We start from the raw sequence: 17419 nt of genomic DNA on the forward strand, positions 1-17419 counted from the left end.
ATTTCGGCGGGGACTCATAATTTCGGCGGGGACTCATAATTTCGGCGGGGACTCATAATTTCGGCGGGGACTCATAATTTCGGCGGGGACTCATAATTTCGGCGGGGACTCATAATTTCGGCGGGGACTCATAATTTCGGCGGGGACTCATAATTTCGGCGGGGACTCATAATTTCGGCGGGGACTCATAATTTCGGCGGGGACTCATAATTTCGGCGGGGACTCATAATTTCGGCGGGGACTCATAATTTCGGCGGGGACTCATAATTTCGGCGGGGACTCATAATTTCGGCGGGGACTCATAATTTCGGCGGGGACTCATAATTTCGGCGGGGACTCATAATTTCGGCGGGGACTCATAATTTCGGCGGGGACTCATAATTTCGGCGGGGACTCATAATTTCGGCGGGGACTCATAATTTCGGCGGGGACTCATAATTTCGGCGGGGACTCATAATTTCGGCGGGGACTCATAATTTCGGCGGGGACTCATAATTTCGGCGGGGACTCATAATTTCGGCGGGGACTCATAATTTCGGCGGGGACTCATAATTTCGGCGGGGACTCATAATTTCGGCGGGGACTCATAATTTCGGCGGGGACTCATAATTTCGGCGGGGACTCATAATTTCGGCGGGGACTCATAATTTCGGCGGGGACTCATAATTTCGGCGGGGACTCATAATTTCGGCGGGGACTCATAATTTCGGCGGGGACTCATAATTTCGGCGGGGACTCATAATTTCGGCGGGGACTCATAATTTCGGCGGGGACTCATAATTTCGGCGGGGACTCATAATTTCGGCGGGGACTCATAATTTCGGCGGGGACTCATAATTTCGGCGGGGACTCATAATTTCGGCGGGGACTCATAATTTCGGCGGGGACTCATAATTTCGGCGGGGACTCATAATTTCGGCGGGGACTCATAATTTCGGCGGGGACTCATAATTTCGGCGGGGACTCATAATTTCGGCGGGGACTCATAATTTCGGCGGGGACTCATAATTTCGGCGGGGACTCATAATTTCGGCGGGGACTCATAATTTCGGCGGGGACTCATAATTTCGGCGGGGACTCATAATTTCGGCGGGGACTCATAATTTCGGCGGGGACTCATAATTTCGGCGGGGACTCATAATTTCGGCGGGGACTCATAATTTCGGCGGGGACTCATAATTTCGGCGGGGACTCATAATTTCGGCGGGGACTCATAATTTCGGCGGGGACTCATAATTTCGGCGGGGACTCATAATTTCGGCGGGGACTCATAATTTCGGCGGGGACTCATAATTTCGGCGGGGACTCATAATTTCGGCGGGGACTCATAATTTCGGCGGGGACTCATAATTTCGGCGGGGACTCATAATTTCGGCGGGGACTCATAATTTCGGCGGGGACTCATAATTTCGGCGGGGACTCATAATTTCGGCGGGGACTCATAATTTCGGCGGGGACTCATAATTTCGGCGGGGACTCATAATTTCGGCGGGGACTCATAATTTCGGCGGGGACTCATAATTTCGGCGGGGACTCATAATTTCGGCGGGGACTCATAATTTCGGCGGGGACTCATAATTTCGGCGGGGACTCATAATTTCGGCGGGGACTCATAATTTCGGCGGGGACTCATAATTTCGGCGGGGACTCATAATTTCGGCGGGGACTCATAATTTCGGCGGGGACTCATAATTTCGGCGGGGACTCATAATTTCGGCGGGGACTCATAATTTCGGCGGGGACTCATAATTTCGGCGGGGACTCATAATTTCGGCGGGGACTCATAATTTCGGCGGGGACTCATAATTTCGGCGGGGACTCATAATTTCGGCGGGGACTCATAATTTCGGCGGGGACTCATAATTTCGGCGGGGACTCATAATTTCGGCGGGGACTCATAATTTCGGCGGGGACTCATAATTTCGGCGGGGACTCATAATTTCGGCGGGGACTCATAATTTCGGCGGGGACTCATAATTTCGGCGGGGACTCATAATTTCGGCGGGGACTCATAATTTCGGCGGGAATTTCGAATTTTGGTGGTAATTTCTTTGACCCAGGCCTGTGCTGATGTGCCCACCCCACCTGGGAATTGGCGGGAAATACGAATTTGGGAGGGAATTTTTTTTTCTCGACTCACGTGACCAGAATTGGAGAGACATGTTCAGTCTTTGCTGAGCTGTCGTCGTGGAACAATCGTGATGTGTTCGATCATCGAATGTGAAGGATAGAGCAGCTTTCAATAGCTGCTTTACATGCACACATTCGAAGGAGGACTGTAGCCACAGGTTCACTAGATGAGGAATGGAAGACTATGATAATGGAAGAGTGTAGAAAGAAGCAGAAGAATTCAGCAGATTGCAACAATGCAGAGGGATGGAGCCGAGATGCATGTCGTAATCGATACATACCCATGCGCAAACTGTCGAGATATTCCACATGAAGTATTCACTCTCCCAAAACGGAAGAGGCGGGCAGTTGATGCCAATTCGCTTCAGTGGAAGCATATTCGTATACGCGATATATACAGGGTGTTCAAAAAGTGTATCTGCAGTGCCGTATGATTGCTAGCCGCGCGTACCGTATGCCACAGTGAATATACGGTAATGAAACTCAGTGAAATACAAGTTATTAATTTATTGAGTATTCATTTTTACTTACAAATTTTCATATTAAATGTTGAAAGTGTCCCCCCTCTTGTTGAATACACAATTCAATTTGTCTAATCATGTTTCCAAACACTGATGATGATAATGATTATGATGAGGTCCCATACTCCGAGGAGCGTAGGGGACGATGCGGGACACCCGCACCGCCATACTAACTAGGCAAGGTCCTAGTGGAGGTGGTTTGCCATTGCCTTTCTCCGACCGGAATGGGGATGAATGATGATGAAGACAACACAACACCGAGTCATCATGAGGCAGGAAAAATCCCTGACCCCGCCGGGAATCGAACCCGGGACCTCGTGGGCGGGAAGCGAGAACGCTACCGAAAGACCACGCACAAGCTGTAACATTTCTTCTGTAACAGAAGCTGTGAAAGTGGATATTGTAGTTTTCAGTTCATCGATGGATTTTGGACGGTTTTTATAGACAGTTGCTACTGAATTAAATGTTTGACGAACCGAAACTGTGTATTTACCGCCAGCTTTGAACACTTGTTCGACAAAAAAGCACACGTTCTTCAATGGTTAGCATTTTAACAGTGACAAAAACGAAACAAACGAACAAAGGAACTAAACTTAAACGCTCACGTCAACACGTAACGACACGCACCAACGATACTACTGACGCTGGCTGAGATAGCCAGCCTATTCTCGTGGCTGTGCAGAACGTGTTCTATCGAAGAGCTATTGGTGTCTGACCGGGAAGAGTTTAACAGCCATGTTGTCTGTAAGGATACAGGCGAGGATTTCACCCATAGCCTCCTACATGTAGAATGGAAAGGGGTTATATTGGCTGAGTGCCTGAAGAAGAACTGAGTGCCTGAAGAAGAAGAAGAAGAAGAAGAGGAATACTGTTCAGCAGATAATGGTTATTCAGCAGGAATGGTGCCAAAAATACTTTCTGTAAGTCAGGCGGACCAATGCTACTGTTATAACTGCCTGGCATTTTTTAAATTCACAGACAGTTTTCCAGCTCACAAGAGACGCCTGCCTCTGATCCAGAGGTCCAAACAACTGGTATAGTTCACAATTATACCACCAGAAGCGCTGGAAATTGGTAGCAGCCAATAGGAAAGCAGCATCCGATCACAACGGTGATATAAGGTGAGCCCAGCAGCTCTGCAGCCTCAGATGCTGTCAGTCACCCAGAATGAAGCGCCAGTCGCGATCGCCCAGCGCCGTCCAGTCGCAGTAACAGCGGAATACGAAGAAGCCGTGGAAGACTAAGGACCCCTTGCTTAATGTCTGTGTTTACTGTCGTGTTTGTGCTTCTATCATCGCTTGTAACGGTATTTTTTCTTTGCTCATCAGAGGATGCGACGTGCTCCAGCCTGTCAGGGTCTGCAACAGCTACGTGTCCCAGCCCGTCGCCCGCAGCTCGTGGTCGTGCGGTAGCGTTCTCGCTTCCCACGCCCGGGTTCCCGGGTTCGATTCCCGGCGGGGTCGGGGATTTTCTCTGCCTCGTGATGGCTGGGTGTTGTGTGCTGTCCTTAGGTTAGTTAGGTTTAAGTAGTTCTAAGTTCTAGGGGACTGATGACCATAGCTGTTAAGTCCCATAGTGCTCAGAGCCATTTTTGAACCCAGCCCGTCGGGACCCGCAGCAGCAGCAGCAGCAATCTGGGATCCTGCAGCGCACCTGGTCAGGGCGATCAGCTGTGAATCCGGTATATGACCTATCGGACGCAAAACTATGATGAACCTAACTGTTACAGGTATGCTGACGCTGACCGAGAAATCAACACCGGCAGCCAGCAGCAGCCGCCGCCGCCGAATAACACCACCGCATAACGACAAAGGTATCGATCTGCATGATACCCACTACTAACAAAGACTACCCTTGCACGATCTGTCGCAGGCAGCAAGAAAACCGCTACAGCTCCTACAACCCGACCTATCGCAGAAGTTTTTTCTCCTTTTGCTCTTGCCTTGGAACTTTTCTCCCCTCTGGCATTCAAACCGCGGCCCTTCGTTCAACTTTCGACCTAATCTATCTCCAGATGTGTTAATGGTTGACCTTAACCAGACCTACGCAAACATCGCATTACCCAGATCGTGTGAGACCTCATTCAGTGAAAACTAACCAATATGCAGAGATGACAGCAGACCTTTTGTGTTGGCCATCATGCCAGTGTGCTCTCTCTCACTCACTCACTCACTCACTCACTCACTCACTCACACACACACACACACACACACACTCACTCACTCACTCACACACAGTTCACGGTAACCCATAAGATTGGGAACAAGCCGTGATACGAGAAACACCGACAAAACGTCACACAACAACCTCCGGCATTTAACACACCCTCCGCTTACTGCGTGTTGAATGCTTCATCGGGGTGTCAGTGCACTCGACACCTTACATGATTTCAAAAGTGGCAAAATCAGGAGTTGTCGAAGCACACTACACGCTCGCAGTCAGCTACGTCCGTTTCCTGTGTTGCATGGCCCTATACAGACATGTAGCTCAACGTGACATTGTGAGCAATGGCCTTGTGCGAGACACCTGACTTCAAATCTGCCTTGAATGCAACTTCTATTGCAATGTTCGCTCTGAAACTGGCTGAAGTGCAGCTAAATTCACTGACTGGAGCAATATCTGTCGGGTCTGAAACCGACTGTCCGTAACAAGATATGACCCTCATCTCCGAATAGATAATCTTTTAATGATGACTGTGCCGCGTTGCACGCCCACGACTTGTACAAATTTCCTTGTAGACATTTTGGACAGTCCACGGTAATACACAAATAAATGGGGAAATTTCACTCATGGTCTGGTTATAGGCACATCCAAACACGCTAGGTCCTGCCTGTCTTTCTACCATGTCTCGGAGTTGACTCATCTTAGTAAGCTGGTTCCATACAACCCGATGTGTACGACTTTGTAGACAACAGTAAGGAGAGGTGGACTACATAGCAGTGCAGCAACTGTCGTTGTAGGAAAGCTGGACAGGAGCAGAGATGATTACTGAATATGTTAATTCAGTAAACAGAAAATTTACTTGTGTAAGGGGGTTGTTTGTGTTGTTGCTCAAGATGATAATTACACGAAATATTTGTCAGGATTTGTAAGCAGTGGGTCCTTGACATACGGCAATATGCGAACACCAAGAAGTAAGAAAAAAACAAAAGACTGATTATAAAACACGCACACTACGCAGACCCATCATCACTGTGTCTAACATCCTAACACCGGCTACTTACGGTCGTATCGAAAGGCTCCATGGCGAGCTAAGAAAAGAGACATATTCGCGCCCGAGGCCGCGCTCGTAGTTAAAACGGCGCGTTGCGAACGCGGCCAGTCGCTTACTGCCTGCGTCGCGCGTCTACTGACCAAGCAGATTGTCAGCATTCCAGATAGGTCGGCTGGCGAGCGCGTGTTACGTACCGTACCGCTGCGTGCAACCCATAGATCCTTACACTTGCATTTTTCCAAGCATATGAAGATTCACTGCAAATAATACAGCGAGAAGTAGAGTATAGCTCACACAATATCAACAAGGATGAGCCTCTCTGAACTGAAGCACAAACGATGGTGTTGGTGCCATGACTAGGTGACGTCTGCATATCGTCACTTAGAGAAATAGCTCCGAGTGCATGTGGGCAGTGGCAGAGGAGGGCCCTCTAGGTATGGAGACGCTGGAGGCGTGGCTCAGCAGGCATACTCCATTAGGTCCACCGCATCCCGCATCACTGCTATTGGCGTCTGACAGAAACTCACTCACTCACTGTATGCAAGTTGGGTTGGGTTGTTTGGGGGAAGAGAGCAAACTGCGAGGTCATCGGTCTCGTTGCATTAGCGAAGGACGGGGAGGGAAGTCGGCCGTGCCCTTTCAAAGGAACCATCCCGGCATTTGCCTGGAGCGATTTAGGGAAATCACGGAAAACCTAAATCAGGATGGCTGGACGCGGGATTGAACCGTTGACCTCCCGAATGCGAGTCCAGTGTGCTAACCACTGCCCCACCTCGCTCCGTGTCTCTGACAGAAACTTGCAGTTCTGTTGTCATTTGACACCCATGGGGTGTTATCGATTACGTGGTACCCCACAGCTGACGGTCAAGTAAGTAAACACCACTTCATTGCCCTGATATTCGTTAGTGATGGAGATTCATACGAGCACATGGTACGAGTTCCACACCATCTACAATATATGATCGAAAGTGCGTGTTTTTCTTGGTTAGGGAGTGGTCCCCCTATTGCAGTTAAGAAAACGCTACATGCGAAAAGTTGTGACCACATTTTACAGCATTAGGTACTGCGTACAGTACAAAAATGCTAAGAGACGATGATTGTATAGCCATGAGAATGCATCCAGTTATTAGCAGCATCTGTAAGGCAGTGGCGTGTGGACAATAAAATTTCCGAAAAGGACTGGCCTACCCAAATTCCCGACATGAACCCAATGCAACACCTTTCGTATGAGTTAGAACGTCGATTTCGCTCCATACCGCAGCGTCCAATATCACTTGCTGTAGTGGAAACAGTGCTGACACGCTGCTCGATGCCCAAGAAAACCAGCAGGCAATGGCTGTTGACCGGGTTAATATGAGAGTGGGTCTAGCAGTGGAACCGAACAACCATTTACAAATTAAATGCACCAAAATAAAGAACAAACAGAGAACAGATTCCGTAATGTCAGTATTAGTAGCTGAATAACTGGTTACGTAGTAGAAGCAGGTATCGTATTTTAAAAATTAAATATCAGAAAGAAATAGTTAATACATAATTGGTTACTATCCAAGGTAATTTGATTGTGATTTGTATGGCATATTTTAGCCTTTCACACAATAGGCTGTATTTATAATACATAAATAAATATCACTACCTTCTATAGTTTTGGCTCCTGAGCGAGAATGGACAGCCATTCATTGACAGACGTTAGGACATCTCACTGAATGTGTCACCAGCAGGCGAAGGGTGGACACACCCCATATTAATGTAAACAATAAGCATCCGGATACTTTTGATCAAATAGTGTTTTTCGCTCTGGAGTGGCCCTCGTACTCCCTTAAGAAGATGACTAGTATATAGTCTGCGGGGCTCTTTTTCGTGGGTAACCTGCAATTCTGTGACTGGAAAACAGAATAAGGTCTCAGACAGCAAAAATTTCCACGCAGTGCAGCGCAGAGAAATGGACTGGAGAGGCGAGACAGTAATAAAGTGAAAGATAGGGCTGTTCTCCGCCTGAATGGAGAGGGAGCTGGCGAATATTAGGCCAGATGAGCATCCAATCCATCCGAGATCTCCCCGGTCAACGACAGAGGGAAAAAAATGGAATATCGCGGACACAGGGTATTGCAGAACGTCGCCAACAAACTATAGTAAACATTACGCAACACAGACGGACGTTTCTTTACTCAGGTAGATACAGTATATGACTCATCCTTTATCAAATAGTGCATATTTCTGTCCCACATGTAACAACAAGCGAATAATATACTCTTAACTTCGTTCTTCTTGTAATCCAAGAATTATTAAATAACAGTAAGTTCGCATAATAGGCTCTATTTTCTGCTTGCAGCATTTCTGTAACACACTAAAAGAAAAAAAACCAAAAAGAACATACCTGAATGGAGCGGGCGCAGGTAAATGAGATGTACACGTCCCGGTAAACAAATGACTACAATTTCAGAAAAAATTGGATGACTTATCCAAGAGAAAGAGGGAGAGCTTTACAAATTGACCGAATCAATAACGCGTTGGTCCATCTCTGGCCCCTGGGCAAGCATCATTCGGCTTGGCATTGATTGCTAGAGTTGTTGAATGTCGTCCTGAAGGATATCGTCCCAAATTCTGTCCAACTGGCGTGTTAGATCGTCAGAAACGAAAGATGGAAAGCCCTGTTCAAGTGTAATCCCAGGATGGCGTGCTGAAAGGCAACGAATGGGAGTGTAGATCTCTCCCTAGCTGAGAAAGTTTCAGACATTGTGGACCAGGCCCTCCAGTCAGCTCGGAATTTGATAATCCACCGCGCCCATTGGACACAACTTAGCACCATATCCATCAGGCCGGCCGCTGTGACCGAGCGGTTTTAGGCGTTTCAGTCCGGCACCGGCTGTTTATAGATATATTAGTTTAAGTTAGATTAAATAGTGCGTAAGCTTAGGAACCGATGACCTCAGCAGTTTGATTCCATAAGATCTTAACACGAATATCCTCACGTCCATCCGCTCTATACAATTTGAAACTAGACTCGTCCCTCGTCCGACCAGGCGACATGTTTCCAGTCATCAACAGTCCAATGTCGGCGTTGACGGGCCCAGGCGAGGCGTAAAGCTTTGTCTCGTGCACTCATCAAGGGTACACGAGTGTGCCTTCGGTTCCGAAAGCCCATATCGATGCTATTTCGTAGAATGGATCGCACGCTGACACTTGTTGATGGCCCAGCATCTAAGACTGCGTCAAATTGCGGAAGGGTTGAACTTCTGTCACGTTGAATGATTCTCTTCAGTCGTCGTTGGTCGCGTTCTTGCGGGATCTTTTTCAGGCTGCAGCGAAGTCGGAGATTTGATGTTTTATTTAATTCCTGCCCGCATCTCGTGGTCGTGCGGTAGCGTTCTCGCTTCCCACGCCCGGGTTCCCGGGTTCCATTCCCGGCGGGGTCAGGGATTTTCTCTGCCTCGTGATGGCTGGGTGTTGTGTGATGTCCTTAGGTTAGCTAGGTTTAAGTAGTTCTAAGTTCTAGGGGACTGATGACCATATATGTTAAGTCCCATAGTGCTCAGAGCCATTTGAACCATTTTTGAATCTGATTCCTGATATTTACGGTACACTCGTGAAATGGTCGTACGGGAAAAGCCACACTTCTTCGCTACCTCGGAGATGCTGTGCCCCATCGCTTTTGGGCCGACTATAACACCACGTTCAAACTCACTTAAATATTGATAACCCGCCATTGTAGCGACAGTAGCCGATCTAACAACTGCGCCACACGTCTGTCTTATATAGGCGTTGCCGACCACCGCCTCGTATTTTGCCTGTTTACATATCTCTGTATTTGAATCGCATGTCTATACCAGTTTGGTTCAAATGGCTCTAAGCACTACAGGACTTAACATCGGAGGTCATCAGACCTCTAGACGTAGAACTACTTAAACCTAACCAACTTAAGGACATCACACACATCCATGCCCGAGGCAGGATTCGAACCTGCGACCGAGCAGCAGTGCGGTTCCGGACTGAAGCGCCTAGAACCGCACGGCCACATCGGCCGGCGCATACCAGTTTCTTTGGCGCTTCAGTATATTATCGCTCGTTATAAGGACACATAAATAATGAATGTTGATTATATATTAAAATATTTATTAGTGGTGTTCAGGTCTTTTCTTGTTGTCCTGGCCTTAGCACTGGACATTACCATGTATTTTTTACTTCTGCTTCCATTATATGTCTTTAATGGTGCTTACATATTTTGCCACAATCGTAATACCATCTGCATATTCACTTACACTACTGGCCATTAAAATTGCTACACCACGAAGATGTGCTACAGACGAGAAATTTAACCGACAGGAAGAAGATGCTGTGATATGCAAATGATTAGCTTTTCAGAGCATTCACACAAGGTTGGCGCCGGTGGCGACACCTACAACGTGCTCACATGAGAAAAGTTTCCGACCGATTTCACAAACACAAACAGCAGTTGACCGGCGTTGCCTGGTGAAACGTTGTTGTGATGCCTCGTGTAAGGAGGAGGAATGCGTACCATCACTTTTCCGACTATGATAAAGGTCGGATTGTAGCCTATCGCGATTGCGGTTTATCGTATCGCGACACTGCTGCTCGCGTTGGTCGAGATCCTATGACTGTTAGCAGAGTATGGAATCGGTGGGTTCAGGAGGGTAATACGGAACGCCGTGCTGGATCCCAACGGCCTCGTTTTACTAGCAGTCGAGATGAAGACATCTTATCCGCATGGCTGTTAACGGATCGTGCAGTAACGTCTCGATCCCTGAGTCAACAGATGGGGACGTTTGCAAGACAACAACCATCCGCGCGAACAGTTCGACGACGTTTGCAACAGCATGGACTATCAGCTCGGAGACCGTGGCTGCGATTACCCTTGATGCTGCATCACAGACACGAGCCCCTGCGATGGTGTACTCAACGACGAACCTGGGTGCACGAATGGCAAAACGTCATTTTTTCGGATGAATCTAGGTTCTGCTTGCAGCATCATGACGGTCACATCCGTCTTTGGCGACATCGCGGTGAACGCACATTGGAAGCGTGTATTCGTCATCGCCATACTGGCGTATCACCCGGCATGATGGTATGGGGTCCCATTGGTTACATGTCTCGGTCACCTCTTGTTCGCATTGACGGCACTTTGAACAGTGGACGTTACATTTCAGATGTGTTACGACCCGTGGCTCTACCCTTCATCCGATCCCTGCGAAACCCTACATTTCAGCAGGATAATGCACGAACACATGTTGCAGGTACTGTACGGGCCTTCCTAGATACAGGAAATATTCGACTGCTGCCCTGGCCAGCACATTCTCCAGATCTCTCAGCAACTGAAAACGTCTGGTCAATGGTGGCCGAGGAACTGCCTTGTCACAATACGCCAGTCATTACTCTTGATGAACTGTGGTATCGTGTTGAAGCTGCATGGGCAGCTGTACCTGTACACGCCATCCAAGCTCTGTTTGACGAAATGCCCAGGCATATCAAGGCCGTTACTACGGCCAGAGGTGGTTTTTCTGGGTACTGATTTCTCAGGATTTATGCGCCCAAATTGCGTGAAAATGTAACCACATGTCAGTTCCAGTACAATATATTTGTCCAACGAATACCCGTTTATCATCTGCATTTCTTCTTTGTGTAGCAATTTTAATGGCCAGTACTGTATATGAGCAGATTTCGTCATAATTAAACCTCAGTTGACAGATATTGCCAGTGCATGGGAATTTGTGTGTAAGAGGAGGACACGGCACGCATCCTGTGGTGTCACCGCCAGACACCACACTTGCTAGGTGGTAGCCTTTAAATCGGCCGCGGTCCGTTAGTATACGTCGGACCCGCGTGTCGCCACTATCAGTGATTGCAGACCGTGCGCCGCCACACGGCAGGTCTAGAGAGACTTCCTAGCACTCGCCCCAGTTGTACAGCCGACTTTGCTAGCGATGGTTCACTGACAAAATACGCTCTCATTTGCCGAGACGATAGTTAGCATAGCCTTTAGCTACGTCATTTGCTACGACCTAGCAAGGCGCCATTATCAGTTGCTATTGATATTGTACATAATGTACAGACAAGAGCTACGTTCAACATTAATGGATTAGAGTTAAGTATTCCACAGCTACGTACGTTTTTGTTAGTCTAATTTCCTTGACCTGCTCCAGACCTCACGCCAGCCTGCGTGAGCTAAAACGCCTGCCTTTCGGCTTCCTCTCATAGTGGGTTGGCTGTCTTGCCAATCCACAACACATCCGTTATAGTGTACTCGGCTCGGTGGGCGTAACTCGGCTCACGCCTCTGAACGATAATGGAGCGAGTCTGCAGTGTGGTCACAAGGAAGGGGGGGGGGGGGGGGGGAGAGGAGACGCGTTCTGCGACCGTCTTCCGCCAAGTTTGGCGCAATTAATGGCGGCAATGCACCGCAGCAGCAGAGGGGCGGGGAGCTGGCTGTTTGTGGCCCTCTTTTGCGGGACTGGATGCAGATTAGCGAGGCCTAATTTACGCTCGCCGCTAATTACTCCTCGCAAAACGACAGAGGACGGCCCTTTGTCTTTGCCGCTACCCACAACCGCACAAAGCGATTGCAGTCGACGCCGCCGTCTGCACAGCGAGAGCTGTGGCCCTGATACTCTTAGCGTCCGCAATAGGTAGTGTGTGCGTTTCGAGATTGGCACTATAACGGTATGTAAATCCCTGACAAATCTCTCGAAAGCAAGTTTAAATACAGGTTGGGGAGAAAACACTTTGTCCTTCTAACGGCCTACCTACGAGGGCGTCCAATAAGTAATGCAACAGATTCAGTTGCATAAATGCCGAATTTGGATATCGTGGAATATTCCCGCTTCAGCCCCTATAGTTCCAAAAAGTTCCGTTAGCTGATGGCGCTATATGTATCCTTGAAAATGGCGTCTGCAGCGGAAGTGAGTTCCAAGCAGACATCCGTTGCTTGTGTTTCCATTGGCGGAAAACCAGACCATCGCAGATATTCATAATGCTTGCAGAATGTATAACGAGACCTAGAATTGTTTAAGTCTAGGGGACTCTGAAGTCCCATAGTGCTTAGAGCCATTTGAACCATTTGATTTGAAAATTGTTGGTCCCCGTATTTCGTGTGGCAACATCCGCAGATACATTCGGCGTTGTTCGGATGTACGGTGCATACTCGGTCTACTGCCCCAGTTTTCTTGATTCCTGGACGATCTTCTACTGAAATTTCTTGTTTTCGTCGTTGAAAGGTTATTCTTGTTGTGTTCTACGCATAATACGTAGGGACGTCGACATACAGTAATGTTTTCGCGATTGGATCCGTTTGGCACAGTTAGTAAAAAGCTGTAAATTTTGTGTTCTGAGGTGATTCGCTTGCAATTTTTCTGGCGGCGTCTTTTGAGAATTATATTCTCTGTCCATTCTCCAAATGTACTGCTAGATGTTGCACAGTTGGTTTGCTTTCGTGTATGGGACAACCGAAAATGTGCCTCGTTGCTTAGTTACAGTTGATGTGTCTCGTTACAGTTGACGTATATTCCCATTTGGTACAAGAGTATCTCTCGTTTCTAGTTTGTTTTTCACTGTCTTTGGCTATTTGAAATACTGCCATCTCACTGCCTTCGTTCACACACTTACAGGCGCATTTAATGGCTTTCGCTGAATTGCAGTAGTCTATGTGTAAGTTTTCGAAAGTAGTGTGCTATATGGTACTACCCACTGATTATCTATTTCAATTCGTCGCTGCCTCGTATTCATATTTTTGCTGTGAAGACACCGTTTTTTGGTGATGGTCTTCTGAATTTGGGATAGCCATCAACCCGGGTCTGTGTGTCGTCCAATTACCGTTTTGGGTATTTTTTGTGCATTTCCCATCACTCTTACACGGGGAATAGGGGTTTAATAGCCGCATGGTCCGTGAATTACGTTTTTAATGGTACGTACAGTTCCGAAACTTCTTGTGGATTGGGAAATTCAGCTTGGATGATTTTGTCGACATCCGTGGGATGAATTCTGTCGTATGAGATCGTGTGAGTGAGATTGTCCACGTTTTTGCCATTCGAATGTGAACATCCAGCATCTAACGGTTCTTCAATTACAATGAAATATACTTACGGAAATTTATGGTCTTCATTGGGTAGTGGTAGTAATGATTCTATATTGTGACAGATTTGTCCTTAGATAAGAAAAACATAATAATCTGTGTTAATGTTGATCGAAGTGGCAGCGAAAGAAGTCAATTAAGAAAGACGTTGTATGCTTTTATCTTTTGAAAAAGTACTTTTGATTCTCGCGTTTCCCCGGGCATGTAACGTAAAAATTCCTGCGGAGGTGCTTCCAGAGGTGGTAATAGAATTTTGCATTCATGCAACAGAATTCTGGTGTTTCTCTATTGAATTTTTTCGCGTAGCAAAATTGGCACATGTAATCCATTTTTCCGATTACGACGTGTTTGTGCTTGTTATAGTCTTTCGTCGCGTTGCAGTGGAATGCTTCATTTTTCAGGTTGTACTGTTTACTTGTCCGCGCTTCTCGTAAGGTATATTTTCATGGCTGACTAGAGTTCACAGTCTTTCGTTTTAAGATTGTGTCGCAATACTTTATTCTTCAGTCCGTTCATTTCGTTGTTCTTCTGTTTCTCTGTTTCTCACCATGCTCATTGACTTCGATGCATACTTACACGAGCTTCGCGATCTTAGTCTGTTTCGTTTTTTCTCTGTTCTTTTTGCTTTCGCCCTTTTTTGCTTCGGAACTGAGAAATCTCTTCCTCTCTTAGGCTACATTCGGGCATGGTCTAAAATATGAATCAAATCAACTTCTTTATCAACAAAGACACTAAATACACTATACACATTTTCGATTTACATTCAATTACTGTACCACTTTGACTACTCACACTTCACTATTTGCTTTTATTCATTCACTCCACTACTTTTTCAGTTCCTCCCTTCGTCACTGATAAGAAACTGACGTTCGAACCGAAACGGGTCTTGCTTTATATACCCCTAGCCAGTGGGTAGCCCCACCAATGGCAAATTCCAGAACGTAGCAAAACGACTTTGAATGGTTCACAATGTTCCCAGAACATTCCACAACATTCAGGAGTGTTCTGGAATGTTCCACAATGATCCGGGATGTTCCCGAACATTCTGGACTTTTCCCGAATGTTCCAGACTATTCACGAACATTCCAGAATGTCCCGGATCACTGTGGAACATTCCGGAACATTCTGGAATGTTTCTGTATGTCCATCATTTTGGCAGGTCTCTGGGACGACGGCCGTTTACTATTGTGACAAAATAAAACACCTACAGCCGTCCTTACGATTTTATTTTATTTTGTTGCAATCAGTTTCAATGCTTCAATGCGTCATCTTGCTGGTTACAATGCTGACACATTATCTGTGTATCCAGTAAAGCTGGTAACTGATGTGATATACACGATGGTCCACTGGTAGTGACCGGGCCAAATATCTCACGAAATAAACATCAAACGAAAAAACTACAAAGAACGAATCTCATCTAGCTTGAATGGGGAAACCAGATGGCGCTATTGTTGCCCCGCTACATGGAGCTGCCGTAGGTCAAATGGCCATCAACTGCGTTTTTTAAAATAGGAACCCCCATTATTTATTACATATTCGTGTAGTACATCAAGAAATATGAATGTTTTAGTTGGACCACTTTTTTCGCTTTGCGATAGATGGCGCTGTAATAGTCACAAATGTGTAAGTACGTGGTATCACGCAACATTCCGCCAGTGCGGACGGTATTTGCTTCGTGATTCATTACCCGTGTTAAAATGGACCGTTTACCAATTGTGGAAAAGGTCGATATCGTGTTGACGTATGGCTATTGTGATCAAAATGCCCAACGGGCGTGTACTATGTATGCTGCTCGGTATCCTGGACGACATCATCCAAGTGTCCGGACCGTTCGCCGGATAGTTACGTTATTTAAAGAAACAGGAAGTGATCAACCACATGTGAAACGTCAACCACGACCTGCAACAAATGATGATGCCCAAGTAGGTGTTTTAGTTGCTGTCGCGGCTAAGCCGCACATCACTAGCAGACAAATTGCGCGAGAATCGGGAATCTCAAAAACGTCGGTGTTGAGAATGCTACATCAACATCGATTGCACTCGTACCGTATTTCTATGCACCAGTAATTGCATGGAGACGACTTTGAATGTCGTGTACAGTTCTGCCACATGGCATAAGAGAAATTATGGGACTTATCATAATCATCATCATTATCATCATTTAAGACTGATTATCCCTTTCAGCGTTCAGTCTGGAGCCTAGCCCCCTTATAAAATTCCTCCATGATCCCCTATTCAGTGCTAACATTGGTGCCTCTTCTGATGTTAAGCCTATTACTTCAAAATCATTCTTAACCGAATCCAGGTACCTTCTCCTTGGTCTGCCCCGACTCCTCCTACCCTCTACTGCTGAACCCATGAGTCTCTTGGGTAACCTTGCTTCTCCCATGCGTGTAACATGACCCCACCATCTAAGCCTGTTCGCCCTGACTGCTACATCTATAGAGTTCATTCCCAGTTTTTGATTTCCTCATTGTGGACCCCCTCCTGCCATTGTTCCCATCTACTAGTGCCTGCAATCATCCTAGCTACTTTCATATCCGTAACCTCAACCTTGTCGATAAGGTAACCTGAATCCACCCAGCTTTTGCTCCCATACAACAAAGTTGGTCAAAAGATTGAACGGTGAACAGATAACTTAGTCTTGGTACTGACTTCCTTCTTGCAGAAGAGAGTAGATCGTAGCTGAGCACTCACTGCATTAGCTTTGCTACACCTCGCTTCCAGTTCTTTCACTATGTTGCCATCCTGTGAGAATATGCATCCTAAGTACTTGAAACCGTCCACCTGTTCTAACTTTGTTCCTCCTATTTGGCACTCAATCCGTTTATATTTCTTTCCCACTGACATTACTTTCGTTTTGGAGATGCTAATCTTCATACCATAGTCCTTACATTTCTGATCTAGCTCTGAAATATTACTTTTCATACTTTGAATCTAATCTGCCATCACAACTAAGTCATCCGCATATGCAAGACTGCTTATTTTGTGTTCACATATCTTGATCTCACCCAGCCCAACATATGATCCATAAATAATATGAACAACAGTGGAGACAGGTTGCAGCCTTGTCTTACCCCTGAAACTACTCTGAACCATGAACTCAATTTACCGTCAACTCTAACTGCTGCCTGACTATCCATGTAAAGACCTTTAACTGCTTGCAAAAGTTTGCCTCCTATTCCATAATCTCGTAGAACAGACAATAACGTCCTCCTAGGAACCCGGTCATATGCCTTTTCTAGATCTATAAAGCATAGATACAATTCCCTGTTCCACTCATAACACTTCTCCATTATTTGCCGTAAGCTAAAGATCTGGTCCTGAAAACCTGTAAGAGGCCTAAACCCACACTGATTTTCATCCAGTTTGTCCTCAACTAATACTCGCACTTTCCTTTCAACAATACCTGAGAATATTTTACCCTCAACGCTTTTTAAAGAGATACCCCTGTAGTTGTTACAATCTTTTCTGT

The sequence above is a fragment of the Schistocerca serialis genome, chromosome 10, assembly GCF_023864345.2.
Source record: "Schistocerca serialis cubense isolate TAMUIC-IGC-003099 chromosome 10, iqSchSeri2.2, whole genome shotgun sequence".
NCBI classification, from domain to species: domain Eukaryota; kingdom Metazoa; phylum Arthropoda; class Insecta; order Orthoptera; family Acrididae; genus Schistocerca; species Schistocerca serialis.